The sequence below is a fragment of the Toxorhynchites rutilus genome, chromosome 3 (genome assembly GCF_029784135.1).
Source record: "Toxorhynchites rutilus septentrionalis strain SRP chromosome 3, ASM2978413v1, whole genome shotgun sequence".
Taxonomy (NCBI): Eukaryota; Metazoa; Arthropoda; class Insecta; order Diptera; family Culicidae; genus Toxorhynchites; species Toxorhynchites rutilus.
The window spans coordinates 195,333,984-195,344,739 of NC_073746.1; the positions used below are offsets into that span (position 1 = coordinate 195,333,984).

The 10,756-nt window shown below is 39.3% G+C and overlaps 1 long non-coding RNA gene across 2 annotated transcripts; it reads right to left on the bottom strand.

Moving 5' to 3' along the window:
- Positions 1 to 233: 233 nt before the first annotated feature.
- On the bottom strand, positions 234 to 8,551 carry LOC129777181 (uncharacterized). Of its 2 annotated transcripts, none has more exons than XR_008743216.1 (5): positions 8,303 to 8,551; positions 8,124 to 8,236; positions 1,102 to 1,709; positions 841 to 1,027; positions 234 to 778 (listed from the first exon to the last, which is right to left on the bottom strand). It is a non-coding gene; the product is annotated as an uncharacterized LOC129777181 (long non-coding RNA). The 2 variants fall into 2 exon arrangements; XR_008743217.1 differs by having other exon boundaries at positions 837 to 1,027.
- Between the last annotated feature and the right edge of the window lie 2,205 nt (positions 8,552 to 10,756).

Consider the following 10,756-nt stretch of genomic DNA (forward strand, 5'->3'; position numbering starts at 1 on the left):
CCTACGTCAAAAAAAAACTTAAAATTGATCAATCGATACTCTTTTCTTAGTGCCAAAATATTAAAAACATAACAATAAGGAATAAGATTTATATATCAATTGGTTTCATTGATATTTTTTCTCGAGGATATGGTTTCATCACTCAGACGTTTTATTATTAAGGATTTATTGGGGGCAATGTTTATTCATCTAATCAACAATTTATCAAGAAAAGTTTTAAATCTATATGCATGTATTTCCAATAAAGTAGTTGTTTTGAATTACTCATTCTCGTTCAATATGATGTAAAGACACTTATATAATATTTTCTTTTTTTTTAAATTTATTATAATCAATAAAAATTATAAATAATTATTTCTATATAAATAAAATTGGAACTCGAGGAAGGAACCAGTCGATTTGATTCGTCAGATCAGCTGGTGTTTGCATCATCAACTGCTCGTATCAACGCTGTCCCACGACTTTCGGCAGCCACTATTCCATTACTACTATTGCTACCGGCCTTATTATACACCCCAACCAAGGACGCTTGTATCACAGATGCCGGGGATGTTATCGCAGACTTTTTGAAGCAGCCTATTCTGCTGGTAAAACAGTGGATGAACCGGATATTTGTTGTTACTGCTACTGCTGCTGTAAAACAACCGTACTTCGGGAGATTTTCCGTTGTGGTACCGCAGGAGCGGACAGAAATTCTGGTAGTTTTTTGTTCCAGTCCAGCTTATAGAGCAACAGTTCCATTATACGCAAGTGGTTTTCCGTGTTACACAAGATTTGACTGGAAAAAATAAACAAATTCATTAACATGTTACAAAACTTACATACAAAAAACATACTTACAAAATTTTCTCCCTAGAAGGACCATTAGAATATGGCACCACACTTGCATCAGTATTGTCGGTTCCTCTCTCAGTTCCCGCTGGTACTGCATTTGGCATATTCGTATCAGATGTATCATGATATACTTGAGCGTCATGTTGTGGTAAATTGGCAGATCCTGGATATGCAATCGGATTGCTACGCATCACTGGTAATTTATTTGTGGACAGATACATGGATACTTAATAAAAAGTTATATAAAACATGTATAGGATATCCTACTTGAGGCTTACGACGAATTTGTCGTAAAACATAACCAGAATGATCGGATCGGACAGCTCCCGTAAGAACTTCTTTAGCACCGTGGCTACACACTCCGGTGAATAGCTGCCCAGATCGGCGTTGATTAGATTTCCGTTGAGTGAGTCACGCAGTTTAACCTCATCGTCGTTCGGTGACGTCGTCCAATACAGATTATACAGATCCAGATTCAAGTTAAACATCACTTTCTGTTCGAGCTCGTTGCAAAGTATTATGACGATCTGCGGCGCCGGCAGCTCGGCCACGCTAAACTGCTAGCAAAGACCAATTCCAAAGGCCTGGTGACTACGGCTGGTCAACGTTACCGTCCTACTGCCAGTTTCCGCTGCGCACGGTTCTCGTGGCCGAGCACTGCTGATGCACTATGAGATTACACTGCAAGTATTACTGACATTTATCACATTTAATCCTCCACCAGATCAAGCGGATGTTTATCGGCCGAGTTATCACCATCTTCGCCGGTTATTCCCAGCACGATACCTCTACCTCCACTGGTGGTTCGCAAAGTACCACAACTGTGAATCGGTTTCTCTGCGTTCTGCGCGATTAGGTGGACCATATTTAAAAACCTATAATACAGCAATGAAATGATAAGCCATAAAACAAACGTTAAAATGCAATGTTTAAAAATTATTCAAAATAAGGTAAGTTTATTATTGTTATCAGCACGGCGAAAATTGAAATAATGACTGATCATTATTCGCGGTTGCCAGAGGTGGCAAGGTGTATTGCCGGGATTTCGCATTCTTCTTATTACTCATGATATATATTTGCATTTTCATTTATAAATATTTATTATTTATTATCTTTTTTGAAATCTTGAGAAAAATGTTCATTTACAAAAAATAGATATGAAGGATTTCTGTTAACGAAAGAAGGGATTATTTAAGCAGTCTCAAGGGATATACTTCTATCAATGTAAAAAAATCAAATCCGAATTTAACAAAACATATATATTTACATAGCTATGAACATGACAACAATTCAATTTTTCAAAAAAAACAGGAAAAAACAAAGAAAACAGGAAGTGGAAAGCGCCGCTGGGTTTGGACGGATAACCGGATAACAATGTGAAAGAGTCATCGCACTACACAAAACCGTACATCATTCACATACACATACATGCATTTATTAATATAGTGGAATGACAGGTAAACATTGCAAATATTTCAGCTACATGCAGCTGATTGCATATGGGAAATCCTGAAACCACAACTGCTGCGGCAACCACGAGCCTTCCCAAATTTGTGTCCATTGGAGAGTACATTCGGCCGGGGTGTGGTACGCCAGGCCTCGCGTACACTACTTGCACATCAGAGCGGTGTTCTTATGTTAAATAAACATGAAAAACCTACTGGACAAAAAACATGGGTGTAATAAACAGTTTTTCAAAAACTAACTTTAGTCCAGTTGCGGTGTACTTATCCACACGCTAAGTTCTTTTATTTCCAAACATACACAACTAGCATGTTTTATTTCACACGCTCTGTTGCCACATATTTTTTCAACAGTCTCAGAAACACGGTTAGAAAAAAGTGTACAATTTGATGAACCAATAATTATATCATTTCGTAACAAGGGGGGGGGGGGGGTACTTAATTATATGTGATATGTGTTCAGTTCCTGTGATTATCCTTAGAATTTACCTACGAGAGAGTATATGCTTATTCATCCATTCTAGACTGTCTATTTTATTCCACCATTGCAGTAATTATTCTTACGATTAAAATTACATAGTAATTTTCCTTCAAACACTATCTCACTATCTCTTCGTCCAGAAAGGCGCTCAGCATACATATGTCGCAATTCCTGGTGCACGTACTCCTGGAGCAAGGACAGCTTCTCGAACGCATTTCGCTTCAACGCACAGCTGTTAATAAGCGGATCCTGGGCGATGAATGACGAATCAGAAATGCCAACAACTGGATGATTTCGCTCTATCTGAACCGATACTTTTGTGTCGGACAGGGGAACATCTTGATCGCCGAGCACAGAACGGACAGTTTTGGTTTGAGTTCCTCGAGTCGAGTTGCGGACACCTCATCGTCGATCGTGTTCCGGGTCAGGACGAACTGTGTGGAATACCGTATAAGAATTAGAAGAGAGAACTATTTTGGTGTGTTTAATTGAACAAAAACAGGAAGTGGGTTATATCTATGGTATAACCGCAAGGGTGACGTAGGACTATCGTTGATTTAGAGATCATTTGTTTGTAGTTGAATCTAAATCCATCCTGAATGAATGAATAAATAAATATTTGGGTGACTTCAAAAACGAGAGTGTTACGTTGGAGACTCAAGGTTTTATGCATCCAATATTGGATACAAAAAACCTTGTTCTGAAGAATAATCTTCAGAAGCTTTCCTGCTAACTGCACTTGATTGACAAATCACAAAACCAAATGTATGTGGTCACAGTATTATATGGATAGAAAACATTAAAATAAACTCGCTTGAATGTAATTTTCAATTCCAAGGGGAACTGGCAGATTATTTTTCAGCAACGATCATTTCTTTCCAGGTTTCCTCTCGATAACCAGCAAACGAAAAAAGTTGCGCACGTGTATGTGTGTGTGTGTGTGTGGCGGCTGCTTCTATGTCTTCCCGAGGAACCGTATTTCGATGCTGATACTCTCTTGGTCACGAGAGTATCAGCATCGGCTTTTCTGCGCTCCCTCGCAGTACAAACAAACTGATTGCATTTCAGGTCAGGTCAGGCCAGGTAATGAATCCCTCGATCCCTCGCCGTTCAGCTCGTTCAGTAACGATGTTGTCTTGTCGATGTCCTCAGGCGTCGTGTACAAATTACGTAACGCTAAAAATCCGAATTCTGAACCACCTCTCCCCCCCCCCCTTTCGTAACGCAATTTCCTATCTCTAATAAACAGAAAGTAACGCAACATCTACTCCCTCCCCCCTTATCGCGTTACGTAATTTGTGCACGACGCCTCACGAAAAATGAATCGGTTTCACCACCACAATATCATTTCAGTATGCTTTTCGTGCGTGATTGAATCGAGAGAAGGTGTGGTTTACGATGGCAATTTGGAAGGCAAACTAGAGGAGAATGAACTCTCTGAGTATGAAAATTTCGGCGACTGAGCAATAATCGATTGAAAATTATATAATTTTCGCGATACGAAACATTTTCCGTTTTTCATGTTATGCATCCAATATTGGATACGAAAATATCCTACTGATGGGAAAGAATAATCTTCAGAATTTACACTTGATTACACTTGATTGAAAAATTACGAAATCAAATGTATTTGGTCGCTGTGTTCGTCATATAATTAGAAAACATTAAAATAAACTCTTTAGCATGGATGTATTCTTCAATTCCCACGGAACTGGCAGATTATTTTTCAGCAACGATTAGATCTTTCCGGAATTTTCTCGATGCTGTATGGCATCCACACGAAAATTCTCGTTTCAGTTTGGCCTGTAAAAACTTTTCTAAACTCTAATCCATCAAATTTGGAGCCCTGAAAAGGGCCGTTGATTATATGCTAAGCTAATATAGCACCCTCTCCTTGGATTCGATGGGCCAGCTGAATGTCCTTGGGCATGATGTCGTCACATCACGTTTCACGTTTTGCGTGGATAGCACACAAATTTGTATCTTTGAATAAGCCTCCTGCAGCGTCATAACAGCGGAACTTTGGAAGCGCAAGTCGGTTTTGAAGTCCTGAGCAATTCCACGATCCAAAAGCTGCAAAGGTAGCTTGCGGATTAGCAATTCGGTCGACTTCCGATAGCGATGAATTTCACGCAAAGTTCCCGGTCGATAGCGATGTGGCTTCTTCACCTATCCTGCGGCTGGTGCGCTTATCCGAGCTACTTTCGTGTGCCTTACCACTGAAAGACTAACTAGCTATCTGCTTGGTCCCAAACAAACGAGTCGTCACGGTGCGAGAGTAGAGTAAGAAATGAACGAAAGCAAAGGAAGCGTCATTTTATAAACCATAAAAGTATAGAATCTAAACCCCACCCTTATTATATTCGTTGCTTACCCTGAGAGAGAAACGAATAACATCGGAATAAGTATACAGTAATGTATTTGAATCCGGACACTTTGCGTTACATTTAATACCATACCGCAGCCACAACATTTTCTGCATGTTGAATTAATGCGATTGATTAGTAACTATCAAGAAACTATCAGTAACTATATTAGCAACTATTAATCGCATAAATTCAACATGAAAAAAATGTTATGGCTGTGGTATGATATTGAATGTAATGCAAAGTGTCCGGATTCAAAAGCATTACTGTAAAAAAGAGTTAACTCGACTGAAATTTTTTCGGTTCGGCCTGCAAAAACGAAATTAAGAGCCCCCGCCGACTGCAGACTGACTTGTCGACCGATAGTTCGGTCGGCTTCTTAATCAGTACGGAGAGGTATGCACGTGTGTAAATTACACCGATTCAGTTGCGTCGGTTTTTGCACCAGTAGGCCGATCCGACCATACTGTCGGCTGAAAAAAAGTCTATAGTCTATAAAAGTCTAATTGAAGTGTACAGCATAATGCATAGACGTAAGTATGAGCTTCCCCATCTCATATTCGAATAAGATTAATGGGTTTCCAAGTGTGCGCGCTACATACGGATACGAATGATTTCAATAACCTGTTTTCGAAGCTATTTTTCGACTCAATAAATAGCAATCATATAACTCTTGGACATTTTATCTTTTGTATGAAATAATTATCATACTGTTCCGTTGATCCGAAGCAGAATGAATCACGCTTAAAGAAGGAATGGATTTTTTCTTGGAATTTAATCAGCAGAAATAATGCCCTTTCCCAACAATTAAAAACGACAAACGCTAAACAGTTTCATCAAACTGATTTCTTCGATATGGGGATATATTCACTACATCATGTCATATATTTCATATTTTTCATTATGAAATTCATATCCATGGCACCTATCGGTATCGAATTATCATCGACACTACGATTTTCGCTAAATGCTCCTTTCAGTTCGGCCTGTAAAAAACTTTTCTGAACTCTAATCCATCAAATTTGGAGCCCTGAAAAGGGCTGTTGATTATATGCTAAGCTAATATAGCACGCTCTCCTCGGATACGATGGGCCAGCTGGATGTCCTTGGGCATGATGTGACGCGTTTTGCATAGATGCACACAAATTGGTATCTTCGAATAAGCCTCCTGCAGCGTCATAGCCGCGGAACTTTGGAAGCACAAGTCGGTTTTGAAGTCCTGAGCAATTCCACGAACCAAATGCTGCAAAGGTAGCTTGCGGATCAGCAATTCGGTCGACTTCTGATAGCGACGAATTTCATGCGAAGTTCCCGGTCGATAGCGATGTGGCTTCTTCACGCTTCCTGCGGCTGATGCGCTTATCCGAGCTGCTTTCGTGGTGCCTTACCACCGACAGACTAACGAGCTGTTTGCTTAGTCCCGATGAAACGAGTCCTCACGGTGCGAGAGTAGAGTAAGAAATGAACGAAAGCAAGGGAAGTGTCATTTTATAAAACATAAAAGAATAGAATGTAAACCCTCCGACTTGCACTGTGATCACGCGTATTCTAGAGCTTGCCACTCAAAATGCATTCAGGGCGTGTTATTTGGCATAGAAATCTCAACTAAGTACTAATAAAAATGACGCAAGTAATACTACGTTGAGACGGCGAAGTTCCTCTAGGAACGTTAGTGCCATTGAAGAAGAAGAAGAAGAAGAAGAAGGTGCCATGGATATGGATTTCTTAATGAAGAATATGAAATACATGACATGATGTAGTGAATATATCCCCATATCGAAGAAATCACTTTGGTGAAACTGCATTATAAAATTATTTGTGTACGAATGCCGCAATCGATAGTCGACTCTAATTTGCGCTGGGTAATTTCCTCGGAAGACTCGATTCCTCCTTTGAGCATTAATAATCTCTTTCTGGCAAAACGATGTGGTATCACATTATTTGAATGATAGAATGAAGAAGTTTTCTGCCAATTTCCTTCAACCTCCAAACGTATCTTTCTCCCGTTTGTCGTTTTCGCGTTCGCTAATCCTTTCTCACAACACCCATTTCTAGTTTGAGAAATTGTTGAGTAAACATTGTTTGTCAGTGCGCGTAGAGCGGGAATTCCTAAAGATTCATTGCACCTCTAATAAATTGCCGAAAGACGTGGTCTTACGTTGATCGCACTTGATTGAAAAAATCAAAAACGAAATGTATTTGGTCGCAGCATTATATGATGTGAAACATTTTCCGTTTTTCATGTTATGCATCCAATATTGGATACGAAAATTTCCACTGATGGGGAAAAAAATATTCAGAAACTTTCCTGTTAATTGCGATTGATTGAAAAATGACAAAACCAAATGTATTTGGTTGCAGTGTTATATGGATAGAAAACATTAAAATAAACTATTTCGCATGAATGTATTTTTCAATTCCCAGGGGAACTGGCAGATTATTTTTCAGCAACGATGATAGCAACGAGAATTCCGCGCGTGTATGTGTGTGTGTGTGTGTGTGTGTGTGGTGGCTGCTCCTATGTTTTAAGCGGAACCGTGGCATCACTCTCCTCCTGATGGATTCCCTTTTGGCCTTAGGTGCACAAACAGGCTCTTGGTGACACCGTTCATCAGCGCTTTCATGATAAACGAAATTAGCTTCACAACAACAGCGACAACATGCTCCAATCGCTGTTCAATCATAACTGAGTGGGTTTACGAGCGGCGCTCGCTTATATACCGATTTTTGATTTCAATAGCCTGTTTTAAAAGCAATTTTAAGACTATTGAAACAAGTTTTTGGATGAAAAAGTAACAAGTATATGACGCGTAGACATTTTATCTTTCAAATGAAGTGTTTATCATACCATTTCGTTCAGGTGTTTAAGAGCTATTAACGCTCAAAATCTCGGTCTCCGGCGTAACGCTTTCGTTCACGAAACTTTGGTTTTACACCCCGGTATAGAAATGAAAGACGTAGTCCTACGTCAAAACTGACCTTCACATTCAGCTCGATGAAGTCGCTCAAAATTTTGCCCTTGATGAACCAGTTGGAAATTTATTTCACATCCTTGATCTCGATCAATACTGATTTCGAATAAGGGAAGTTGTCTGTGAACAAAACAAAAACAGAGGTTAATTAAGAACTCGATCAATTTGTCGAAAGACACTACCCACCGTTAATAACACAATCCATGGCAATATACTCCATGATGCCCTCGTGCGCCTGTGACCATTGCTTCGCTTTGATCAGAAAGGTTCATCACTTAACTTGTTCCATAGCAGCGAAATAAAAATTTCGGCATCCATATCACTTGCGACTTCTGAATTGACTCCAAAACAAACAAACGTCAATACCACACATACTAATGCATGAGAGGAAAAATTGCCTGAATTGTACTAACACTAACAGACATCACAAACAACTGTCAATTCGCGTTGAGCTTTATGCTCCGCTTTTGGGAAATTATAGTGATAATGGATTTTCAGGTGCAGTAAACACATATATAAAATAAAAAATTATGAATGAAAATTAACTTTTTCTTATATGTTATATGTTTTTATGTAATAGAGTAGCACGTTTTTTGCAAGAGAGGAAATACCCCGGAACAATAATTATGTTTGATAGTGATTTTATATTACAATATTGAGTTTTAGTGAAAATATCAAGAAAATTATACAGAAATGATTAAACAAGAATCAGTACCGCAGGTTTTAAGAAATGAAATAAGTAATGAAATAAATTTTCATTAAAAATTTAAACAACTCAAAACTGTCTTAAGGTTTAATAATCTTATAGAGAATGATTTGCTTTCCCAAACTGATGTCTCCACCAGACGTCGACACTATACTACTTTCATCGCGTATAATACTTGTCCGATCGCCGGACATGTAGTCGCAGTAGACGGCTGCATCACGGCGCCGTAAATAGGTTGGTACGGTTGAAATTTGCCATTTGGGTTTCAGACCGGTCCGGCAGAAACCGGATAATGTGTAATCGGCCTTACGTTGGAGGCACAAGGTTTTATGCATCCAATATAGGATACGAAAAACCTTGTTCTGAAGAATAATCTTCAGAAACTTTCCTGCTAACTGCACTTGATTGACAAATCACAAACCCAAATGTATTAAATGGATATTTTATGGATATAAAACATTAAAATAAACTCTTTCGCTTGAATGTAATTTTCAATTCCAAGGGGAACTGGCAGATTATTTTCCAGCAACGATTAGATATTTCCACATTTTCCTCGATACTGGAAGCCCATTCAAATAAACTCTTTCACATGGATGTATTTTTAAATTCCTAGAGGAACTGGCAGATTATTTTCAGTAATGATTAGATATTTCCACATTTTTTGGTCACAGTGTTACATGGATAGAAAACATTCAAATAAACTCTTTCACATGAATGTATTTTTAAATTCCCAGAGGAACTGGCCGATTATTTTCTGGATCTTTCTCGATGCTGAATGGCATCCAAACGGAAAGAATTCCGTGCATGTATGTGTGTGTGTAGCGGCTGCTTCGATGGTCACCTTCTCTTCTCCTGAAGGATCGGCTTCTCTGTGCTCCCTCACAGTTTCAAACAAACTGCTTGCGTTTCAGGGCAGATCTCGATCCTTCGCTGTCCAGCACCCTTAGCAACAATGTTGTCTTGTCGATGTCCTCACGAAAAATGAATGCGTCTCACCACCAGAATATCGCTTAAGTATGCTTTTTGAGCGTGATTGAATCGAGAGAAGGCGTGCTTTACGATGGCAGCTCGGAACTTTCGGCGACTGAGCAATAATCGATTGCGGGCGAATACAATATTGGATACGGAAATATCCTACTGATGGGGGAAAAATAATCTTCAGAAGCTATCCTGTTAATTGCGATTGATTGAAAAATCACAAAACCAAATGTATTTGGTCACAGTGTTACATGGATAGAAAACATTAAAATAAACTCTTTCACATGAATGTATTTTTAAATTCCCAGAGGAACTGGCAGATTATTTTCAGTAACGATTAGATATTTCCACATTTTCCTCGATACTGGAAGCCCACCAGTGGTTAATGCTAATTCGATAACCCCCTGTTAATAGCACTTGATTGAAAAATATTTGGTCACAGTGTTACATGGATAGAAAACATTAAAATAAACTCTTTCACATGAATGTATTTTTAAATTCCCAGAGGAACTGGCCGATTATTTTCTGGATCTTTCTCGATGCTGAATGGCATCCAAACGGAAAGAATTCCGTGCGTGTATGTGTGTGTGTAGCGGCTGCTTCGATGGTCACCTTCTCTTCTCCTGAAGGATCGGCTTCTCTGTGCTCCCTAACAGTTTCAAACAAACTGCTTGCGTTTCAGGGCAGATCTCGATCCTTCGCTGTCCAGCACCCTCAGCAACAATGTTGTCTTGTCGATGTCCTCACGAAAAATGAATGCGTCTCACCACCAGAATATCGCTTAAGTATGCTTTTTGTGCGTGATTGAATCGAGAGAAGGCGTGCTTTACGATGGCAATTTGGAAGGCAAACTAGAGGAGAATGAACTCTCTGAGCTCGGAACTTTCGGCGACTGAGCAATAATCGATTGCGGGCGAATACAATATTGGATACGGAAATATCCTACTGATGGGGGA